The 24,332-nt window shown below is 43.7% G+C and overlaps 1 protein-coding gene and 1 long non-coding RNA gene across 7 annotated transcripts in view; both read left to right on the top strand.

Annotated features, from left to right (window-relative positions):
• SDK2 (sidekick cell adhesion molecule 2) overlaps positions 1-24,332 on the top strand; it is a 503,279-nt gene that overhangs the window by 33,951 nt on the left and 444,996 nt on the right. The window lies entirely within an intron of this gene.
• On the top strand, positions 729-23,820 carry LOC142665778 (uncharacterized). 3 transcript variants are annotated; one of them, XR_012851570.1, is made up of 3 exons: positions 729-827; positions 22,306-22,689; positions 23,553-23,820. It is a non-coding gene; the product is annotated as an uncharacterized LOC142665778 (long non-coding RNA). The 3 variants fall into 3 exon arrangements; XR_012851569.1 differs by lacking the exon at positions 729-827 and adding an exon at positions 10,621-10,701; XR_012851571.1 differs by lacking the exon at positions 729-827 and adding an exon at positions 10,621-10,701 and having other exon boundaries at positions 22,306-22,508.

The raw sequence follows: 24,332 nt of genomic DNA on the forward strand, positions 1-24,332 counted from the left end.
CAGCGCATATGCTAAACATAAGGCTCTAAGGCCTCTTTCACACGTAATATGGGTGCTATTTTGTTCCCGTATTACGGATGCAACACTTGAAACTCCCGCGGTTCATCAGAACTGGGCAGCTGTGACGTTCAGGACTCTAGGAAAGCTGGGTGACAACCCTAGTGGGATCTGAGAAATGGCTGTATATAATTTGGGGACGCTAAAATTAAGGGGCAAATGCTCTGTAATCTATAGGCTGATGTAACAAAAGCCTTGGCACAATGTTAGTATATTCACAGTTGGCCACCTCAGGAATGCGGAGGAGGGTAAGCGATGCCTCCAGTGTCACTTTGTATCACTTAGGTCTCAGTATCATATATCTATATTCTGGCGTTCGCCTGCCCCCGTCCCCCTCCAGCTGCCCACCACAGAAGCCTCAACTTGCTTTCCCTCATCCCTCAGGATTCCTATACATGTCCGTTATACTATGGGGCACAGCTAGGGATAGGTAAGCTGATGCCCCCCGTGAGATGATCACCCAGGCAGCTGCCTCAACTCAGCGTGCCACTTTGCATCCTCTGTTCTTTGAAGTGTCATTTTACTAATCCATTGAGCTCTCAGGGCTACACATGGGGCAGAACAACTCCCATATGGAACAAATGTTTAGCTTGTGGTGTTTTTACATTGGCATGATGTCTGACTTTGTTTTCTTTGCAACCGATACGGCCTACAAGGGCTGAGAAGTCATGGGTGGGAGTGCTGCCTCCATCATCTCTACAGAATAATGGTTTCCACAGGAGCATGGAGAGCCAGCGTTGTCACCTGGTGGCTGTAGCGCCTGTTGCTAGGTAACACAACAAATCTTTTTGTACTATAGAGTTGGCAAGACTTATTCATTCAGAAGTCTGAAGTCAAACCCCATGGTTTACTCCCACAATCAGTTGGGTACATAGAAGAGAGAGGGATCCATAGCAGAAACGTATGTTTGTTCCCCTTTCACGTTCTTTTCATGACTTTTGGGACAATTCCCCGCCCCCTTGCTTGCTAATAATGTAGATCCATCCCGTAGCAAAAGGATAAGACCAACCAGGCTTGGGCCCGCTCTCTCCTTGGGGCCCAAAACTGCCGTATGGTCTGCCTTTATAGTATGTAGGCCCTTGCCCTATGTGTTAAATATTGGAAATATCCATAAACAACATTGCCCCCTAGCGGCCAGATTATAAGAAAAATTTAAGGGAAACTGTAAAAACTGCATTAACTTATTGAAAATATTTAATAGGGTAACGGGAGTTTTGTTCCAACTCACTGATTGTATATACAGTATATTTTATATGTTGGGATAAAGCTTGAGATGTAATCAATCGGGTACCCTTAAGGAACACTTAAAAGGGATACTGTGTAATGTCTAGTGTAGGGCCTCAGGGGGCGATGCATGACACAGGGGTTTAAAGAACACCAAAAAGGAGAATCTGTGTGTTACGCACCTCCCACTCAAACCCTGCTCTAGGCATTAAAGAGGACCTATCCCTTCTCCTGACATGTCAATTTTATTTAATACTTTTATTCCCCTTTTACTATAAATTCTTGTACATATTTTCTTAGAACTCTGTGTTGTACCGTTCCTCTGTTATTCCTCCTAGAAATGTATATATAAATTAATGGCTTGTTGTTACCAGTTGGGGGGTGTGTCCCTTCTGTCAGCAGTGATTGGACAGTGTCAGTCTGCGTAGAGACAACTCCAACTGCTCACACCCAGCTGTCAATATATTCATACATTTCTAGGAGGAATAACAGTGGATCGGCACCACTTCGAGTTAAGAAATATTATGTTCCAGAATTGTTACTTCATGGGGAATATAAGTATGTACTAAAAGAGACAAGTCAGAAGAACTGAAAGGTCCTCTTTAACAGTGTGTATACGGACTGTGTGTTTTAATTTTTATGATAACCTGGCCATTAGGGGGCAGTGTTGTAGCTGAAAGTTTCTATTTCAATTTAATGGGGTTCTCCTAGAATTTTATATTGATGGTCTATCCTTAGGTGGGTGTCTGACTTTCAACACCCTCACTGATCAGCTCACTGAAGGGGCTGCAGCGTTCGTCCTCATGGCCTCTGAAGTGTTTACCAGGCACAGTGCCATACACATCCGTAGCAGCTGTGCCTGGGATTGCAGCTTAGTCCTATTCACTTTAATGAGACCGGAACTGCAATCCAAGGCACGGTCGCTACGATAGTGGCGGCGCTGTGCCTGTAAATTGTGAAAAGGGCGCGGTAACTAACACAGCGGTCCCATCAATCAGTTGATCGGTGGAGGTGCTGGGAGTCGAACCCCCACTATTCTGATATTGATTACCTATCCTTAGAATAGACCATCAATATATAATGCCTAGAGAACCGCTTTAAGGGTCAGACTTTGTACATTTTCATTGAGTTCAATGGGGAAAATAATATCTGTATAGACAAAAGGTTAATACTAAATACTAATACATAATATACTTAAAGGAGTTGACTAGGATTAGATAAAACAGGGCTGTTTTTGTGTTTTTTTACTAAAAACAGTGCCACACCTGTTCACAGGTTATGTGTGGTATTGCAGCTCAGCCCCATTTACTTCAATGGAGCTGAGCTGCAGTACCAGACACAGCCCACGGACAGGTGGGGCACTGTTCTAATCCTGAATGCCGCTTTTAACATGTAAAAGCATGCAATGGACTTCATCATTTGTCATAAAATACAGAGAGAACTATGTTGCTTCTAATAGGTATAAATATATACTGTATACATTATTACCCCCCTCCCACCCACCCACACACACACATATATATAGCTAATGACTTATTCTATAAAGTATGTAAATGTCTCATCACAAGGCAATGGCTGAGAGATGATTGTGATCACATTACTTCATGAAACTGTGCACTTTCCGTAGCCCTACAAAACGGGAATTAGATCAGTCACCTACAATTCATATCCAGGCATTACGCGTTTTGTTAATACAAGCTTGTGTAATGGCAGATTCGGGGAATATGTTTGCACATTAATTCCTGTGGAGCGGAGTGCGTGTTTTAAATCAGCATTTCCATTTTGCAAATAAACTTGCATTAGCACCCAGCTCCCCACCGGCTCCCCACCGGCTCCCCACCAGCTCTCCACCAGCTCCCCACCGGCTCCCCACCAGCTCTCCACCGCCTCCCCACCGGCTCTGATTAACTCCAATATAATTTCTGCTTCAGTTTAAAAAAACAAATATTGTCCTCCGTAGATTTCCTTGAAGTTCCCGCCAGCGGCTGCTTTATATGGGATTCAGTGGCGGTCTTATTTATTCATGACACACTGAGAAAAAATGTATGAAATATATCAAGGTGCTGTTGGACTAGCAGCCTGGCGTCTAATGTAACCCACAGCTCAATAGCAGAAGATCGACGGCTGCAAGTTCCTTTATTAAGAAAATTAGTACAGAGCAAATCTGTTTTGTGTTTTCCCATAATGGCGGATTTATTTATACGGGTTAACGCCAGCGATTCTGGAGGAAAATTAAATTTTCCTCTATCCTGGCCTAATAATAATAACCGCCTCAATTGCATTCACTCCGCAATAAACATGAATGGCCCCTGGGCACGGCATGGAAGATAGACTGGAAGATTTTATTTCAATGACCTTGGGTCAACCTTGAATATTACACCTGTACCATTGTCACTGGCTTTGACAACAAAGGGAAACCATCAGGGGTTAAAGATGGAAGCTTGAGCTTTTTAAGACCCTGCCTTTGATCAGGGCATAGATCAGGCCAGTGGAAATTGAGGGGTTAAATTGAAGGGACAAAAGGCTAAGAGGGGGTGGACTGACTTTGGAAAAGGGATTTTTGGGAACTTATTGAATCAGCGCCTGGAAACAGCTGACAGGGGACGGACGGGATTAAAACATTCTTTGGGAATCGCAGCATAGAAAAGGGGGAGGGGGGGAGACAAAGAAGAAGCTTTACCGGAATAACCCCACAATGTGACCCCAATCAAAGGGGACCGCCTGCAGCTCCGGGAACAGGGACTTACATATATATACTATATGGACAAAAGTATTGGGTCACCTACACATTACACCTACAGGAGCTTTTATGACATCCCATTCTTTATCCATTGGCATTAATATGGGGTTGGGGCTGAAACATCTTCCACTCTTCTGGGGGCTTTCTACAAGATTTTGGAGTGTGTCTGTGGGAATTTTTGCCCATTCATCCAGAAGATCATTTGTGAGGTCAGATGCTGATGTTATGGGGTTGAGGTCAGGTCTTTGTGCGGCCAGTCGAGTTCTTCCACATCAAACTTAACCAACCAACCATGTCTTTATGGATCTTGTGCACTGGGGCGCTGTCATGCTGGATCAGAAAAGAGCCGAACCCCAAACTGTTCCTATATAGTTGGAAGCTACAATTGTCCACAATGTCTTGGTATGCTGAAGCATTAAGGCTATGTTCACACGGAGTATTTTGGGGGAGGAATATCTGCCTCAAAATTCCGTTTGGAACTTTGAGGCAGATATTCCTCTCCCTGCACGCCGATTTTCGCGGCAATTATCGCGCCGTTTTTCGCCCGCGGCCATTGAGCGCCGCGGGCATAAAACGGCGAGATATACGCTTTCTCCTGCCTCCCATTGAAGTCAATGGGAGGTCGGAGGCGGAAGCGCCCGAAGATAGGGCATGTCGCTTCTTTTTCCCGCGAGGCAGTTTTACTGCTCGCGGGAAAAAGACGCCGACGCCTCCCATTGAAATCAATGGGAGGCGTTCTCGGGCCGTTTCTGCCGAGTTTTGCGACGCGGTTTCCGCGTCAAAAAACTCGGCAAAAAACCCCGTGTGAACATAGCCTAAAGGAGTTTTACTATCAGGGACATTTATGACATATCCACAGGATATGCCATAAATGTCAGATGCGGATCCCACCTCTGGGACCCGCACCTATCTCTAGAACGTGGCCCCCCTAAACCCCGTTCTATCGCTCTGTGCTCCGGCTGACTCGTGTGATTCCCAACCATGAAGAAGAAAACAACGTAGCTCGCTGAGCTACGCTGTTTCTGTGAGGGTATGTATACACACAGTGTTTTCAGGCGTACTTCGGGGGAAAACGCCTGATAAAAAGGAAGCTGAACGCCTACAAACATCTGCCCATTGAAATCAATGGGAAAACCAGCATTTAGTTCATACGGGGTGTGTTTTTATGCCGCTGTTTTAAAAAAGGGAGCGTAAAAAGACGCGTTTGAGGCGTTTTTTGAAGCTGACTTTCCATTTTGAAGCTGACTTTTCCATATGAGAACACTATGAAAAACGCCTCAAAAGAAACCCCAAAGTAAAAGAAGCTTCATTTACAGCTTCAAAAACGCCTGAAAATCAGAGGCTGTATTTTGAGACGTTTTCTGTTAAGCGTGTGCACATAACCTCAGTCTCAGGCCGGATTCACGCGTATTCAGGCAGGAATCACACGAGTCAGCCGGAAAGTCCTGCTGCAAGTACCACCCCCCCCCCCCCCCCCTTCAGGTCTCTTTCAGGTATTACAGTTAGGGCTTATTCAGACGAACGGGCTATACGTCCGTGCAACGCGTGTGATTTTCAAGGTTGATAATATTTCAGCAGTGTAATACATATATAAATATGCGGTTATATAATGCCTCAGTATAGAGAGTTTGTCGTGAGACACGTGGCATAAGTGTTTTAAGACTTCATTTCTTGCCATTTCAACCACCTCGTTATTCTCCTGGTGTTATCCGTCATTCTGCTGGATTTGTTTGTCGGTGTATTATCCTCAATAAAGTGGAAACGGAGTTTCCCCCACTTATATCACACATCGCTGGATCTTTTCTCTTTTTTGCCATTGTTTCTTGCCGTGAGCCGTCGCGGTTGATCCGGGCGATATCGAGCACAGGAGTGTGAAGCTGGTGAGCTGGAGGTTTCCTCCCATCCCTTTTTCCCTGTTACTATTACTGTTTTAAGACACTTTAGAGGGTACATACAAAACTGCCAAGGAACTTTTTGTCCTCGGCCAGCACAGGTCACCCTGCCAGGATAAGCAAACCTCCTAAATTCCTGCTAAACTCTCACTTGGAAATTTAGGATAGTTTCACCTCCTCTGTGACCATAAGAATTATGTTATCTAGTAGCAGGCGTGCTGTATACATCTGGCAGAGGTGACCTCTGGGCGTGCCATAGACATTGTGTTTATTAGTCATGCCCTTTAAAGTATAACCATATGTAGTTACAGTAAACGTGCAGTGTTCGTCACATGGATACTTCCCGATCAGCTGGGTGGAATAGTTCTTTAAAGAGGGAGACAATTACAGATGTAGCAGAGCTAAATGTATCATGTCACACTTTGTGGTTACGTCGTTTCTGTGTTTTGGTTAAGAAGCACTCCAGCAATTTTTATTTTTTTTAGCCTATATAGGACCGCATAGGCTATTATAAAAGAATAACGTAGAGGCTCCTGTGTATGCCTTGTGTATACGTGTTTAATTAATGACCCATTTATGGGTTGTCTGCCATCTTGGTTAGTTCTTTCCCTCAGATATGTTTCCCCTAATAATGCAGCCTACATTTCATATCATGCCTCTGGCTTGGCAAAGGGGACGGAGTCTCATCACACTGCAGCTGGTCTATTCTGAGTCTTAAGTCAAGCAAATGGTAGAACTGTACTCACACTGCAGAGTCTCAGTGTATTCCTATGTGATGCAGCTTCACGCTGTTTTCCTCTGCCTTCTGCTGGCGATATATTTCTCTTTGTCAGTTTTTTACACACACAGTGTGAAGCTGCATCTCATAGAAATACCTTGGACTCTGCACACAGCACTCTCAGATAGTATAGACCGTCAGTACGAGTCAGGGGAAGTTTATAACTCTACAGCTTATCATTGTATGGACTAAGGCTTCATTCACATCTGCGTCGGGGATCCGTCCGTGTGTTCAGTCAGGGGAACCCACGAACGGAAATCATAGCTTTCCGTTAGCATTGTCTCTGTTCCGCAAGGTTTCAGGTTTTTTGACAGAAACTATTTGTTGACTACATTATTGATTCAGCCAACAAAATGGAACGGCGACAGACTGAAGCGTTACTACTGAATTCAATGGTAATGCTAACGGAAATCTATAGTTTCCATTTGGTTTCCGTTCGTGGGTTCCCCTGACGGAAAGGTCTGACGGAACACACGAACGGAACCCCGACACAGTTGTGAACGAAGCCTTATGTATTATATCACTGCACTTCCCTTAGAGAGGGAAGAAATTATCTCTTCGGCAGCGCTATATGCATGGGGACATGCAGAGGAACAAGGAGGGTGGAGCTGGGTGGAGAGGGGAGGGATTTGATTGGTGATGATGTAATCCTGTAGTTCACTAAATGTACCAAGTGAGAAACTTAACTCTGCTACATCTAAACATACAGGATCTTTGATTTTACAGAGAGCTTTCTTGAAATGGTCTTTATTTTTGGGGCGACCTGCAGTACCTCTGTTCACCACATTGTCGGTGGCAAACTCTCCAAGTTCACCAATGCAACAGTGTTTCCCGCTATGATTACGTGATTGTAGCAGTCGTCGCTTCCCTTCCTCATCTATAGCCATTGTTACGTGAGGAAAAGAACGTTCTCACAAACTGTAAAAAAAAAACCTTGGAGCTATTGGCCTCCGATAGAGACAGAGTATGTACCATATTGGGGGGCCTGTGATAGGGAAATAAGATTAGATAATCTCTGTATAACGCTACAGTGCTGTATAAGCAACAACAATACGTAAACAAAGGTACAAGCCAGAAGGGTTGGGGGTAATGGAGTCATGGTGTACGCCCCTGCTTAGAACTATTGTCCCCGCCCCTGAGGATCCATTTCTGCATGAATGCTAACTTCATTCATTTATATGTGTGCAGATCTGATCCTTACATTTCCTAAACTGTAGGATATTAATATGGATTATGTCTCTGTAGAGAAATAAAAGTCTATAAATGCAAACGTATCTCAGCAGAAGAAAAAAATTAATTCTCTTTCCGCGAAAGTATCATGTGGCACCAGGGGGAGACGTTAGAGCGCTTGTTTTTATGGCGGAGAGACCCCTGCCGATTATTAGCCGCGTGCTTACCATATGCCGGCAAGCTATAACATTATCCTAAACATCTCACAAAGTCCCAGCGTTCTTTTTTCCACCATCTCTCTCGCGTCCTTTCTTTCAGGTTTATAGGAGAAAATGTGACCTGCGTGATTACAGGGCAGTCCCACTACAGACTCTGCTGGCACGCCGGATAATTACAAGTCGCACACGAAAAAGGCAGACGGGCGGAAATTCACTGCTAAATGCCAACATTTGCTAAAACTAGATTATTTTACAATACTAGTCTATAGGAACGTTGCCCATGGCAACCAATATGATTACAGATTAAATTTTTAGCAGCGCAGGTTACAAGAACATTGCAGACAGCTGATGGTTAAGGGGCACCTCTAATTTTATTACGGTACAGAAAAATTCCGATAATCTGGCATCCTCGGAACAGAAATTTTGAAACCACCACGTGTGATATTAACGGCAATGAGAAATATTCTGACCGTGGCATGCACATACTTTGCCACGGGCACCATCATCCGAGTTTCTAACGTACTGCTGCCATAGATGCCCTCCTGGCAAGGACCTGGTGTCAGACTTGCAGGTAAATTTCGGTTAATCCATATATCACATGCCGGTTTATCAGAAGGTGCCAGATTAATGGATTTGTAGTGAAAAAATATGCCTGTTTGACGTTCGTCCGAAACCGGCCATAATCCAAATGAGATACAGCCTGCATTAGGCCCCCTGCCACATGATCTCTCTTTCGCCATTCAACAGAGAGGGGGTCTGGATTTGTTTCGGGGTCTGGTCTGGGGCTGGATTTGTTTTGGGGTCTGGTCTGGGGTCTGTATTTGTTTTTCGGGTCTAAAGGTCTGTATTCCTTTTAGGGTGTGATGAGGGGGTCATACGCACTATTGGTGATTTAAGGCTTGGTTCACACCAGCATGTTCGGTCCTTAAAAGATCGAACGTATTTCGGCCGCAAGTCCCGGACCGAACAGACTGCAGGGAGCCGGGCTCCTAGCATCATAGTTATGTACGACGCTAGGAGTCCCTGCCTCGCTGCGGGACAACTATCCCGTACTGTAATCATGTTTTCAGCATCGGACAGTAGTTCCACGGAGAGGCAGGGACTCCTAGCATCGTACATAACTATGATGTTAGGAGCCCGGCTCCCTACAGTGTGTTCTGTCCGGGACTTGCGGCCGAAATACGTTCCGTCCTTTACGGACTGAACATGCTCGTGTGAATCCAGCCCTCTGGCCCTGTTCACACTGAGTATTTTGACGAGCTTTTTGGTGCGGAAACCGCTCCACAAAACTCGTAAAAAAACGGCCGAAAATGCCTCCCACTGATTTCAATGGGAGGCAGGGGCGGTTTTCTCCCGCGAGCGGGAAAACCGCCTCGCGGGAGAAAGAAGGGACATGTCCTATCTTTGCGCGGTTACGCCTCTGACCTCCCATTGACATCAATGGGAGGCAGAGAAAGCGTATTTCACTTCGTTTTTTGCCCGTAGCACTCAATGGGAGCGAGCGAAAAATGTCGTGAAAAATGCGGGCCAAAATCGTGGCAAACGCCGTGCAGGAAGGTCAAAATCTGATTCAAAATCCCAAACGGAATTTTGAGGCAGTATTTTCCTCCTGCATAAAACTCAGTGTGAACACACGCTGAGTTTTTTTACACGGAAACCGTGACGCAAAACTCGCCAAAAACCGGCCGAAAATGCCTCTCATTGATTTTAATGGGAGGTGGAGGCTGTTTTCTCCCTCGGCATGCAGACAGAGGAAACTCTGCCTCAAACTTCCAAACTGAATTTTGAGGCAGATTTTCCGCTTGCAAAAAACTCCACGTGAACACGGCCAAAGTTATCCGGGACTTTTCAAACTCTGCAATTAGGCAGGGGATGGGGTAAAATATCAAACTATCAGATACTCACCCCCTGAAGTGCCCCCCGCTTCAGCGCGGTGACCCTGTTCGCCACGGCTCTGGTCCTGGCAGCTCCTGCGGCAGCCACCTGCCGTTCATGGCAGTGTCACTGCTGAGGCAAGTGATTGGTTACAGTGACCGATGAACGGCAGGTGACCGCCGCAGGAACTTCCAAGACCGAAGCTGTGGAGAACGGGGTCACCCCTCTGGAGTGGGGGGCACTTCAGGGGGTGAATATCTTCTAGTTTGATATGTTATCTCATCCCCTGCCCTACTGACTATTTTGAAAAGTCCCAGATAACCACTTTAAATGGTCATTTGATGGCATATCCTATAAAGATTGGCGGGGTATGTGTGAAACGTTTTGCGCTGCGCACGCCCTTTTTGTCCACCGCTTTTCAAATTCTCCCTGATGTTCCTTCTCAAAGTATGCTGATTCAGTTATCACCGCTTGTTGAGATACAATCAGAGTGTCCTGTGGGACTACAAGTCCCAGCAGGCCGGGTCAGAGCTCAGTCACTATAGATAGGCCTATATCATCCATTCAGCATGGCCAGGTATAGTGAGGGAGGCGTGGCCAATCAGGAGGCTGCATCCAGCTGAGTGACAGGTGTGGAGGTGGAGCTTAGCAGTCAGTCACCTGTGAGGAGAAATGAGGTAAAGATGAGAGTCCAGTCCTGTCAGCAGAATTGTGAGAGAAAATGAAGAAAAGCGGAGAAATTCTGAGGTAAAAAGTGTAAGAAAATGTAACCTGGACATAATTTACCTCAAGACTGAGCATATACATGAACACCGCTGCGGTAATACAGGAGGCCGTGTATGATGTAGTGTTATAATGGCCGCCTGGTGTTTATACTCCGGTCCTCCTCTGCAGTTATGTCTGCCTGACCGTTCATACAGAGCGTCTCTTCCAAGTTGTGTCTGACGGGAACACGGCGCCATATTGGAGACGTTATAACACCAGAAGAGTGTCCTTTTGGCCTCCGTGTGGCCGGTATAAATCTGAATAATTTAAAAAAAATGAAATAAAAAGAATCTTATGGAATAGCGTAGTAGACTACGCTATTCCATCCCGCAGAGTCCCGTAAAAAGAAAGGTATACATTAAACATAAAAGTTTTCTTTTTAACATGGTAGTCTATGGGTGACGGATGCCATTGTAAAGCATCCGTTAAACAGATACGTCATGGGCTTTTCAATAGCTATTCATGATTTATCCATTAAAGCATTATAGCCTATGGGTTAGACTGATATCTTGGGCCCTGTTCACACAGGTTTTTTTGCGGGCAGCAAACATCTGCCTCAGAATTCCTCAAATGTCTGCGCTTTTTTTCCCCACGGTTTTCACTGCGTTTTTCACCCCTGGCCATTTGAAACTAATGCAAGGACCGCGGGCAAAAAAACGCTAGGTTTTTCTGCTTCCCACTTAGAGGTAAGAGGCGGAAACCACAGGAAGAAAGGACATGGTGCTTTTTTTTTCCTGTGAGCTGCCAAAAGCCGCCCGAGAAAACAAAATCCTAGGTCTCCCTTTGAAATCAATGGGGGGGGGCGATTTTGCCCGTTTCTCGACGCTGATTCCGATGAGGTTTCCGTGTCAAAAATCAGCGCCAAAAAACTCTGTGTGAACAGGGCCTAACAGTGGCATCCATTAAATGGAAACAATTACAGTCTGTCACGGACCGCGTGGGTCATCGGGTTAAACGGCCAGGATCGGAGGCTCCTCCGATCTCGGCTGTATTTTTGGGGCTGCTCTAACTACAGTCGTGGTATGTTCACACGCTTAACTAAAAACGGCTGTAAAATACAGAGCTGTATTCAAAGGAAAATGGCCTCTGATTTGCAGCCGTTTTTTGATGCGTTTTTTAAGGCTGTTTTTGGAGCTGTTTGTCTATTGACCCAATGAAAAACGGCTCCAAAAATGGTTCAAGAAGTGACATGCACTTCTTTTTTCGGGGCGTTTTTTTACGCGCCGTTTTTAAAAACTGGCACGTAAAAAACACCCCTTGGGAACGGAACGCCATTTTTCACATTGAAATCAAGTGCAGATGTTTGGAGGCGTTCAACCCCCGTATATTTATCCTTTTTCAGGGCGTTTACGGCCCGAAAAACGGCTGGAAATAGGCCGTGTGAACATACCCTCCGTGTTAGTGACCGCTCCTACGCAGAGCATGAGCCCCCATAAGACATCGTTGTAGACTCGGGACCTGCACCGCCCGCTATCAAGACAGTGGGCGGTTGCGAAGGGGTTAACTACTGTTCAACCCAAAAAAAAATCAAAGAATCCTCTGTTTTGCCAACGGGTAGCTGGAAAAAAAAATAGAAAACATCATTCACTGTGTATAATATGACATGCTCCAGCGTTTCCTGATTTATTTCTCCGTATAGTAGAGCTGTATTTTAATTTATACCCAAAAGTCTTAAGTTCATCCATGTGTGGAAAGTTGTTTGTTGTCTGTGCTTGTAATAACAAATCCTTGCTGTGATTTCCCTATTAGAAATTTTCAATATTATTATTATTTATTAATATACAGACCAGCTGCTCAACTTGACTACAAATTTCTACAGCGTTGGGTAGACCAGCATCTTAGGACCTGTTCACACTGAGTTTTTTTGCAGGCAAAAAAATCTGGCTCAAAATTCCTTAGGCCTGATTCACACGAACGTGTTAAACGTCCGTGGAAACAGCGGCCGTCCCACAGACCTATGTAATTCAATGTGTCCGTTCACACAGCCGTTGTTTCAACGGACCGTGTGAAGGGTCCGTGCGAAAATAGGACATGTCCGTTCTTTTCACGCATCACGCGTCCCTCCATAGAGTCAACTATGGTGGATGCGTGACATCGCGTCCCGCAGTGCTGAGCACGGATGCACCTCGGACGTGAAAAACTAACGTTTTTCACGTCCGAGATGCGCAGCGCTCGTGTGAATCAGGCCTTAAGGAATTGTGTGAGAGATTTTGACCTGCTTGCAAATTCTTGAAAGCGCAAAAAAAATGCTTCCGGCTCCCATTGAAATCAATGGGAAGTAGTTTTGGAAGTTTTTTTGCCGCTGATTATGATGCGGTTTCCCCGTCAAAATCAGCGTCCTAAAACTCTGTGTGAACTGGGCCTTAGGGCTTTGATATTAGGGTCATTTAGTCGAGACATCTACTGGATATTACTAGCCGCTAAATTGCTGGGATATATCAATTATGTTGTAGGATGCATGAATTTAGCCAGCAAATATGGGGCAGATTGCAGCGAATGTATGACAATGGGGCATAGGGCATCTTAGCTAGGATATGTGCTCAGTGACTGACTGATCCTCAGGGGCTAAAAAGTGTCAGCGGCTTATATGGGCTTTTTCCGGGCAGCCGCATGGACAGCCATTATTCCGACTTCGTTCTTGCAATCAGAGGGGGTGGCGTCTGTCAGAACTCTACCGATCAAACATTGATGGCATATAATAATGATATGCCACCAATGTATATGATTGGACAACATGTTAAGGGTAGCTCTTTATAGGGGTTTACCTGCCCATTCCATTGTTTGGCAGCAAACACACCAGAAATCAGTGTTTCTCCTGCCGGGATATAGAAGTGACCATGAAATGCATGATTGAGTCCTCCAAGGTGGAAGCTGCTCCAAGCAGCAGCTCTCCAGTCTGGCTAAAGGGGTCCTAAATCGAGGACCACCTCAGGCTGCTTCGCTACGGAGGTCACATGGGATGAAACATCATCACCGGAGTCCGGCCTGGATGACCTCCCAGGAGGCTGTCCTGCTAGCAGTTTTCCGCAGCGGACATTCCAAGCGAAAAACTGCACTGCGGTTTTTCGCCTGGAATTTCCTTCGGCACAGAGGGAGGATACGCTGCGTGCTTTTACGCAGCGTATCAGCCCTGTGTGAACACAGCCTAAGTGCTTGTCCACACATAACGGAATTGCTGCAGAAAATTACTGTAGCAATTCTGTTGAAAAACGCAGACATTCCACTGCAGCAAAAACGTGCCATTTCCTGCGGTTTGTACAGCAGAAAATGATGCGTATTTTGCTGCGTTTTTTTTACAATGTTCGGAGAAGGAGACATCTCCTCCGAAAAACGCAGCAATTCAGTCCAGTTTCCGCAGCAGGAATTGACATTCTGCGGTCGGAAAAATACGCACCGCAGGTCAATTTCTGCTCTGAATCTTTACGCAGCGTGTGGATGAGATTAGTTAAATCTCACTAACTATGCCGCTACTGTATTCTGCTGTGTTTTTTCCGTCCGAAATTCCGGCCGGAAGAAACGCGGGAGTTCCGCAGCGCAGTATCGGGTGGTTATTGACCTGCAAACATAATGTACCATTAGGTTTACAGTGGGCAGCGCTAGTGGTAGGTTTTGTTTTACTGTACATCTCTGTTCTTTATAACTTGGTTGAATAGTTGTTGTCTGTTCATATCAAGTACACGCAGCCCTGCTGACCCTATACAAGGAAACGGAGCTCACTCCAGAATAGATAAATCCGCCATGTAACGTTATCCTGCAGTTGTTTTACATTTTGACCAGACTTACCACGATGAAACACCAATAGAACTGGATCATCTATTAGTCCTTCTGCACAGGTGACGGAAATGCTCCGTAGTTGCCATCAGTCCGTTCCATGCGGAAATTCTGCAGCATTTATGCAAGATAAATTGACATGCTGCCGGTTGAAAATCTGTACCGCAAATCAACTTCTGTGTTTTCTGCGGGGTTTTTTCCCACAGCATGTGGATGAGATTTGTTTAAAATGTTGCGGAATTGCTACACGGGAGGTCTTGTCGACACTTCCGTAGAACTTTCATTCTGTGTGCAAGGAGTCTTAAAGGGGTTGTCCACTACTGGACAACTGATGACTTATCCACTGGACTTATCCATGATCTGTAGGGGTCCGACACCCAGACCCCGCACCGTAAAGCTGCTCCGGAGTACCGGACATACATGCCAGAAACCATGGAATAGCGGCCGAGCTGCAGTTCTGTATTCAAGTGAATTGGAGCCGAGCTGCAGTTCGGCAGCACGGCCAACTATACTATGTATGGAGCCAACTGCTTCCGGCTCCGTACATCGCATAATGGACCATAACATCAGGTGCCTGGAGGCAGCCGAAGCGGTTTAACCATGTCGGACCCGCACCGATGACATACTGATGACCTATGCGGTGGATAGGTCGTCAGTTGTTCAGTAGTGGACAACCCCTTTAATGGTGACAACTACTCTCTTTTGTCTCGGACACTGTCCCTGTTAGGGGCTGTTCACATCGGTGTTCGGTATCTCCGTTGAAGGAGCAGAGCAACAAAAATACCGGAAGCACCGTATCCCTTACATGACGGACACGATCGTCGACACCATCAATGGGTTCCAGTCGGATTTCCACCTTCTTGTCCGTCGTTTCACCAGACAAAAACGCGCAGCATTCTGCGCTATTGTTTCTGCCGTTCTTGACCGGATCTGTGACGCAGGCCCCTAACGGAGCCTCCAACACAGATGTGAACGAGGCCTTAGTAACACCACTGAAAATATGAGCCTGTTTAATGTCTCAACATGTAACTGAATATGTAGAGCAAACATTTGTCTTACTGTGGCTCAGCTTTCAAAGGAAAATCTTTGCACTTTTTTTCTTTTAGAAAGAACTGCTCCACCACAGGACTTGTGATCATCTTCTCATTGTTTATAGCTCTTGAGGTCGGGGTTATGTGGCAACATTTGGTTAGACTTGAGTTGTGGGATCTCCGCAGCCTCACTGTTTATCTATGTCACAAATAGTCTGACACAGTCAGATTTTTCCCTACGGTCGCAAAGTTGCCCGTGACCTGATCACTCATTTTACCACGACGTGGCCAAAAGTTGCCACGTAGCTTTTTGTATAAGATCAAAAATCTGCAGGCCGGTTCCAAAGATGCTTGATGGTCCCAGAGATCAGTCCGCCATTGATTATACGCCTTTTTTTTCTTCGTGAATACGAACAGCCCCACAACTAGTGGCTCGGCCTTGTGTTCTCGTGCACCTCACTATTATTCGGACTCTCATTCTCCGTACATGGTCCTTAACCGTATCTTTCTATTTTGGAATTTTTACATTATTTGCCTGCCTATATTGTGTATGTGCTACATTTTTTTCTTATTTGTACCCAGCGATGTGATCTTATTAACCCCTTCCTGTCTCTGTCATGTCCCAAGAGCACTGTCTAAGGCCCAGTAAGACTGCAAGCTCCGGAGGAGTTAAGGCGGTGACGTTAATTTCCTATAAAATAAAAATATATGCAACTCCGAAGCCTCATCTAGTAGATTTACATGGGGTTTTTCTGCCAAGTCTCACTTACAGAGATCAGTCTGGAAACGATGCCCTTGCAGACAGACTGAAGGTGAATCAGTAAAGGTTTTTTTCCTATCTCGCTGCCTGATAATTTATAGGTAGATATATATTAAAAAGGGAATTTTTTTTTTCTTCGGTAGCAATGCAGATAAAATGCATGAAGAAAAATGAGTTGCAGTTCTCATAAAATTAGTTTGTCGGTTCTGTAAACTTGTAATTCCAAGAACTTTTTTTTTAAAAAAAAATTCTGTGCTATTAATCAGTCCCGACATCCATCCTTGGCCTTCACTGGGATTTACAGCAGATATCTAATTTTCTGGAGCTGCAAGACAGATTGTAAGCTCTGTGGTTAAAGCAATGCACAGGTTGTTGGAAACTTTCCAGGGAAATTAATGTTTTTAATAAAGGGTTATCCGCAGTGCCCTACTGCGAGGATGCCCGTATGTGATTATGTGCCATAGTAAACTGCTCTGCATACTGATAATGTCCAATATCTGTATGTCATTTAATAAAGTCACTGGCCTAGTATAAAGGGACATTTTATTGAGATACTGGTAGCATTAGTAATGTATTTATGTATTACATCGTCCGCGGACTTTTGGTTGTATCCAAGCCAAATTTTGAGAGCCAACAAAGTCGCATTTGATATTAATAATTTTCAAAGACTGTGTCCTACGGCGAAAGACGTGGAAACTTTGAAGGGGGTCATGAACTAAATAAATCTATTATGTTTTTTAACTCTTCTGCAGCAGGTACTATGTTAGGAGGAGCAGGTTGGGTTTTCACAGAAGTCCTATCCTAAAATATATTGTAGGAGTTTTAGCAGAACTCTTTCAAAACCAGTACTGTACAGATTTGATGAATCCCCCCCCCCCCCCATCGGGTCTTAGGCCCCATGCACACGACCGTAGTGTTTTTTTACTTTTCGCAAATACAGATCCGCAACTCATCCGCATATCTGGCACGCTGTCTGCAAATACAGTCCATAGTGCATCCGTATTTACAGATCCGCAAAGAAAAGGGGAGGCTACAAATTGTCATCAACATGTCCCAACCCCTTGAAAAAAATCACATAATTGCTCAGGCGCCATTTTCGTGGGGAATCCCCTGCCGTCGCATAGCATCGCTTCCGCAATTACAGGCGGCTACTATGCACATCCGTAGCGGTCTGCAATTTTGCAAGCGCCCATAGGCTTCTATGGGCGAGTCTGTGGAGCAATTGCAGACAGGAAAAGGACATGTTCTATATTTTGCGGCTCATTCTTCTAAAAAAAAATGTTTTTACTTTTTGAGATACAGCTTCTCTGTATCCTGTTTACATAGAAGCTGTATCTTGCCATCAAAGCCGAATCCGTCCGTTCAACAGGACTGACGGCTCAGCTGAAAGATTCCTTGCATGTCTCTGACGCTTAGGATTCAGCTAATAATGATCACATCTTAGTTCGTGAACTTAGATGTGATCGATAACAGCTGTATCCTGCATGTCCGAGACACACAGGACCCGCTATCAGCAGTGTGGACATGACCTGATGGATTAATCTTTGAAGGGCAAATTTGCCTTCAAAAGTGTACATAGCCTTTAAATTAACTAAGTGTTCCAAAAAGCATAAACATTTTTATAAAGGTTCTCCAGACATAATACATTGACTGGACAAAAATGTAGATGAATAGGAATTGTGTTTATAATGAATTTTTTCCCAAAACCTATTGGTCCACTGTTTTTGTTTTTCCTTCATCCACTGGTTTATGGACAGTCCACTTTACTGACAGGAGACAGTCAAGTAGCTGCTTGTAAAGCCTAACGGAAAACCCCACACCCTCAGGAGTAGACATGGCATTTTCTAGTAGGCCATGTGGGAACCTTCTTGGTCTATCTGGGAAGATTTTTTTAGCACCATCAATCCCAAGGGTAGATGTGGTATAAAATGGATAAAGGTACTTTTTTAAGTGCTTTCTACTCAATAAATTTTGACTAATAGTCTCTACAATCAGAACAGTCGAAGCAATGATCGACTGAAAGTCTATGACCAGAATGTCCCTTGTTCTTTCTTTACATTGAATTACATTCTTGATACCTCAGATTGCCAAATACGTGTTTTGATTACATAAGAATTGACCAAAAAGACATTTAAACCATGTACTATAGGATTTACATGTATTGTGTTTAGTTGTTTTGATACAACAGTACAATAATTATCAAGAAAAATGCTTAAAGATGCTTAAAGGGGTTTCCACGACCGGACAATTGATGACCCTATCCACAGGATAAGTCATAGTATGTGATCAGCTGCTCTGGCTGCCTTTGGGCACCGGATGTTATTGCACAGTATGCAGTGTACGGAGCCGGAAGCAGATGGCTCTGTACATTGCATAGCGGCTGTGCTGCAGAACTGTAGCTCTGCTCCTATTCACTTGAATAGGAGTAGAGCTGCAGTACGGCTGCTCGGCCGCTATTCCACGACCAGAGCCGTCTCCTTCCGGCATTGACGTCCGGTGCCCAGAGGCCATCGGAGCAGCTGATCAGTCCGGGGTCCTAGTGTCGGACCCCCACCGATCATATATTAATGACCTATCCTGTGGATAGGTCATTACTTGTCCGGTAATGGACAATCCCTTTAAAGGGAACCTGACAGCTCCTATTTGTAGGTCTTGTAAAACTATGTGCCCACATACCTTTTGATAGCTTTGTGTTACCTTGTTTGTCCCAATAAACCACTTTATTGCCATATGCAAATGACTCTGCAAGTGCCCTAAGGGCGGTCCATTTCCCGCAAATGTTCCTGTACTCGCCATTTCAGCCTGCTCAACACCATCCTCTTGCCATAAGGCGCCGAGGTCAATCCTCATCAAGGGAGGATGGGGAGTTGAGCAGGCGAGAACAAGAGCACTTTTCAGGGAAACGGACCATCCGGGGGACACTTGCAGAGTCATTTGCATGTGGTTTATCTGGGCAAACAAGGTAATACAAAGCAATCAAAAGGTACGCGGGTACATAGTTTTACAAGACCTACCAATCGCTGGGACCAGTTTGGCAGGCAAATAGGATCTGACATGTTCCTTTTAATATTGGTCTTACAATCTAAAAGAATGATTCTCTATATGGTCAGTTTAACAAATGACTGTTTATGTATAAGGAATCATTGTTACTGATGTAGCCAATCTCCATATGAAACTGACGACTTCATATAAGGATAAATAATTAAAACATTGCTTGAGGCCATCAGTGGGAAGGTCTTCATCTGGGAAGGTCTTACATCATTGTTCTTGACAGGTCTACAAGAAGTCCTTGTGGTTCTCCGCCTATTAACTAACAATCTCATTAATTATGGTCCTACACAATCAATTTAGTATTAAGAAGTACTGCTTATTCAAGGGCTGGTGACAAGATATTTTACACAAATCGCTTATAACTTGTGGGAAACATGGTATATACACGACATACAAGGTGACCAGTTGAGGGACGTTTTTGGACATCGGGTCTGCTAGTTTTATTGGGATTGTCAATGTTTCCTACAAATTTCTTGGAAACGAATGTCTGAATCTAGTGTTAAATTGTCAATGTAAAGCCAGGTTTTAATTATGACCCAACATGAGTATAGACAAAAATCAATCGACATAAGTGAGATATTGAACCAGCTGTCAATACGAGCTATCTGTTTAACCTGGCCTTTAAGTGGTGCTTGAGGATCTGAGTTTGATACAACTGTCCTAAGCTTGGAACCTTTCTTTAAGGATATTATATGCTTTATTCGACTCTGGGAATGTGTCTGCAACTAATCTGTTCAAGCCTTGTACCAATATGTTGTCTCTGTCAACAAATGAAGACCATATTGATAGACCCTAGAGGTTCGAGTCATATTGGAGTGTTTATGTCTATTAGGTTTATGATCAGCAGAACAGGATTCTTTTTTTTCTTTGCTCCTACACAACAAAGTCTTTCCTAATCTCATCTTCTAACTCTTTTTATGTTCGATAATGATCCTCTCCTCAGATTCTCCGGGATGATAAAAGGAGCCGGATACGTGTTGTAGATACCTTACTAATCCAATTAACATATTTTAATAACCAAACAAACTAAAATTTGAGCCAAGTGCTAAATTTTACACAATTAAACTTTACCGAATTGCCATGTGGGGCTGTATTGGAGTGTGGAGGTTACAGAGGATTAGAAGGCGCTGCACTTTCTAAAATCGAATGCACAGTTGCACATTTACCAGTGATGTTTTGTGTAAAGAGCGGCCATTCATTACAAAATAAGAAATCTGCTGCGGAGATAAAAGTCTGTTATGTGAAAATTAGGTTTTATGAGCGTAAAAAAAAAAATGTTTAACCTGTGCCCGCACTACGACTTAATAGCACGTCATGATTCGGGGGGGGTAATGTTTGAAGCGGGCTTACCCGCTGAACCCGTTCTGTACTCACCGGGTGTTCGCTGTGTATTACAGCTGACACGTGAGACTAACGGCCAGGAACAGCAATCGCGCTGTTCCTGGCCGTTTAACCCCATAAATGCTGCGATCAGTCACGATCGCAGCGTTGGAAAGAGGGGGGTGGCCCACTTTGACAGCTCATTGGCGCCCCCACAGCGCGATTGGGGAGTACCGATGGTTGTCATGACAGTCCAGGTGTCTAATGAAGGCCCCCGGGACTGCCCCTGGCAGGGCTTAACAAGAGCCTGTAGAAATGACAATATACTGCAATACATTAGTATTGCAGTGTATTTTACCAGCGATCTAACGATTGCTGGTTCAAGTACCCTAGGCGGACTAATGAAATGTGTAGAAAAAAAAAAAAAAATGTTTTTTAGTAGTGTAAAAAAAAATGTATGTGTGTGTATATATATATATATATATATAATTATTATTTATTTTTTTTTTACTATTTCTACTAACCCTTTTATATTTTTGGTTAGTAAAAACAAAAGGCTATAAACAATCAGTAAAAATAGGACTCAATTTAGGAGTAAAACTAACCACTAAAAATGATTCCTAAGTTACCTGTTCAGACATAAAAATGAAAACATTTATGTAACTTTTTTTTAACTCACTAGTCAAGCCGGATCCAACCAGGCACAGCTTTAATTTTCAGGAGTCTGGAAAGACCATTCCGAAAGAGCAATAAAGAAGAATTTTATCTTTATCAAAAACATTATTTTGTCCATAAGGGGTAGTGTTTTATTAGTCCTGGATGACTGCTTCTTTTCTGAGACAGTTGTCACTCCCATTCTCGCCCACTCTTCTGGTCAGGTGGTACAAGATGTATTAGTAGGGGGCAACAAAAAGCTTCGGAGATCGTTCCGCTCAGAGTACAGAGCATATGAAATCTGTCCTGTACTGGAGCGTAATGGGGGAGAAATGGAAGAATAAAGAGAATGATTTAGAAAATCTAGCTTTTCAAACAAATTTCCTGTTTCCGCCTTAACTCCTTTGATATAAATAGAATATGAATAGAATTTCCATCTAAAATGTAAAAAAAAATCACTTTAACTTGACTTTTTTGAGCCTTTCTTTTTGTCTATTTGTTATTATATCTGTATAGATCTGAGCTATTGGATAGTGCGGGCCCAGTCTTGGTTGGTCCTCATCCTCTTCTACAGGAAAACTGCATTGTTGGAAAATAGGGAGGATAATCGGCCCATTGGTTATGGAAAGGGAGAGGAGGGTGGAACAAAATTCAGATCCTTGACAAACCTCGGCACCATAATTGGGGGCCTATTTTGACCTTTACTATGGGCCCCCTCTTTTCTATGTACCTCAATTATGGACCTAGTAGATGTATAATTACCATTAAGGAGCCAGAAAAGATAGGTGACTCCAATGGGGGCTGTAACAGTGAACATTTTGTTGTCAATTATCTTTCCCAGATATTACTAGGAGATCAAGAATTTATATTTACTGAGGATTATATTTTGCTGTATACACACAGACTTGACTAGACCCTTTATCCAAAAAGTGGCAATTCACTTAGTCATTTTCCTGCTAGCTGTGTAATTGTTTTTCTTTTCCTTTTTAAATTTTTCAGAGAAAAGGTATCTGTGCTTTTATAAATCCATCTAGTCAAGGCAAACATTAAAAATAAGATGAAGTACAGCAGCTAACAGAACCTTTTGGCTGGCAGATTGTTAAAATCTCGAAAAAAAATGAAGCGATATGGTTCACAAAGCAGGTGGCAGGTTTTCCAAAGACTGAAGGACAGGGTTTTGAAAATATCAGCGGACTCCGATGGTAATAGAGCTTTATATCAGTGCAGGCAGGAAGCAAAACACTGGCTCCTGGTTTCAGAATAGATGTCCATATCAAACAAAGGATGGCGGCATGCACTTTTCCTGAGCTAACTACATTTATATGCAGCAAGTGTTATATGTTTGGATCTGGGGTAGAAGATGAGAAAATCGATTCCAGCACGGTGGGTTTTGCCATATTCAACCTCACCGTCATTAGGGTCGATGGGGAATCGATCTTTTGTACCTTCATCAATGGAAGTTGACTTCAGGCCTACTAATCTATATAAGAAGTAACTGGTAGTTGCTATGTATGTTCTGTCCTTATAGACCAGTCCAGCTCTTGGTTGACCATATATAGGTCGTACATAAAGTCAGCACGTGTCTAATGTTCTGCCAGTTTAGGTTTTTTTTTAATCAATGAAACTACTAATAACACCGGCGCCAGTAGACAGTGGTAGGAACGATAATACATAGCGTACCATGGACCAATTTCCACGAGACCTTGAGTCCTTAAATTATATGCATTAAAGAGGATCTGTCACTACGTCACATAAGTTGAACTGGTTTACTAACCTGAATAGCGCAGTCTCCCTGATTTCAGTACAGTTTTTCTTTTTTTCCTGGACCACCCTCCCTTATTCCAGAGATATGGCCCACTGTTGTGTTGGCTCCCTCAATGCTAATTTTCTGTAGTTAGACCACAGCGTGTGAACTATCCTCAAGCTGACTTGTGCTGATTGGTCCGCATCAGAGGCAGGGAAGCTAGCTCCACCCAACTGGCTAACTACTGTAAATGATCATATAGGAAGCCAACACAACAGTGGGCCATCTCTCTGGATCCAGAAAATAAAGAAAAACGGCACTGGAATCAGCGAGACAGCGTGATTCAGGTTCATAAACCAGATCAACTTATATGATATAGTGACAAGTTCTCTTTAAAATAGCTTTAGGTTCATGTTTTGCAAAGATCCGTAGGACTTTCCTATCATATAGACTTGATATTGTAAATTTTTGCTACAAATCTTTATTTTCTAAACATTCACAGGTATCACATTTAAGATATTGGTGGTTCAAAAGGAAAGTTATGACCTCCCAGCGTCCTTTGGGCAATAGATGACCCATGTCTGACCTGAAGCTGACAGATGAGAGGAGACTCATTTCAACAATAGAATAAAGCCGAGGTTCTTAAATTCCAGTCCCCTGTGGCCTTTCCCAAGAAAAGTTTGTGGGATTCTGAGTCCTTCACGGAAACCTATTAGTCAAGTAGTTCAATCATTGTTAGCTTTGTTGGAACACCAAGAACCTTAGGAATAAAAGAGTCATACAAGTTGTACTGCATTTGTGATTCATGTCTGACACCACGCCTGGCTAGTTAAGGTGGACTGTTGCGGCAACAGTCCAACCCAAAGAGTAGGAGGAAGGGAGGCATCGAGTGTTTTTCTTTTGGTGTCATTTTGTACATGCTTTTTTTCCGGTGTTTTTGAAGTCCTATAGAGAAGCCTATGGGAAACCGCCTGAAAAAAACGCTATACCAAGAGCATACTGCGTATGAAAAAAACACGACTGACCACAAAATTGCCACAAAAACGCAGTGATCTGTAGTGCATTTTATATTTTACTATAGACTTTAATGTAACATCTGGCTGCAATACAAAATGACACTAAAAATTCCGCAAAACGCTGTGTGTGTGTGAAGCCAGACGTACTCACCTTTTACTTTTATTTTAAAAAATTAATTCATCCTGGTCGGAGAATTCTGTAATTTGCATAATTTTTATTTCAATGGTTTCAGAAGTGTGCCAAAGAACTAATTGAAATGACTGGC

Source organism: Rhinoderma darwinii, chromosome 13 (genome assembly GCF_050947455.1).
Source record: "Rhinoderma darwinii isolate aRhiDar2 chromosome 13, aRhiDar2.hap1, whole genome shotgun sequence".
Lineage (NCBI taxonomy): Eukaryota > Metazoa > Chordata > Amphibia > Anura > Rhinodermatidae > Rhinoderma > Rhinoderma darwinii.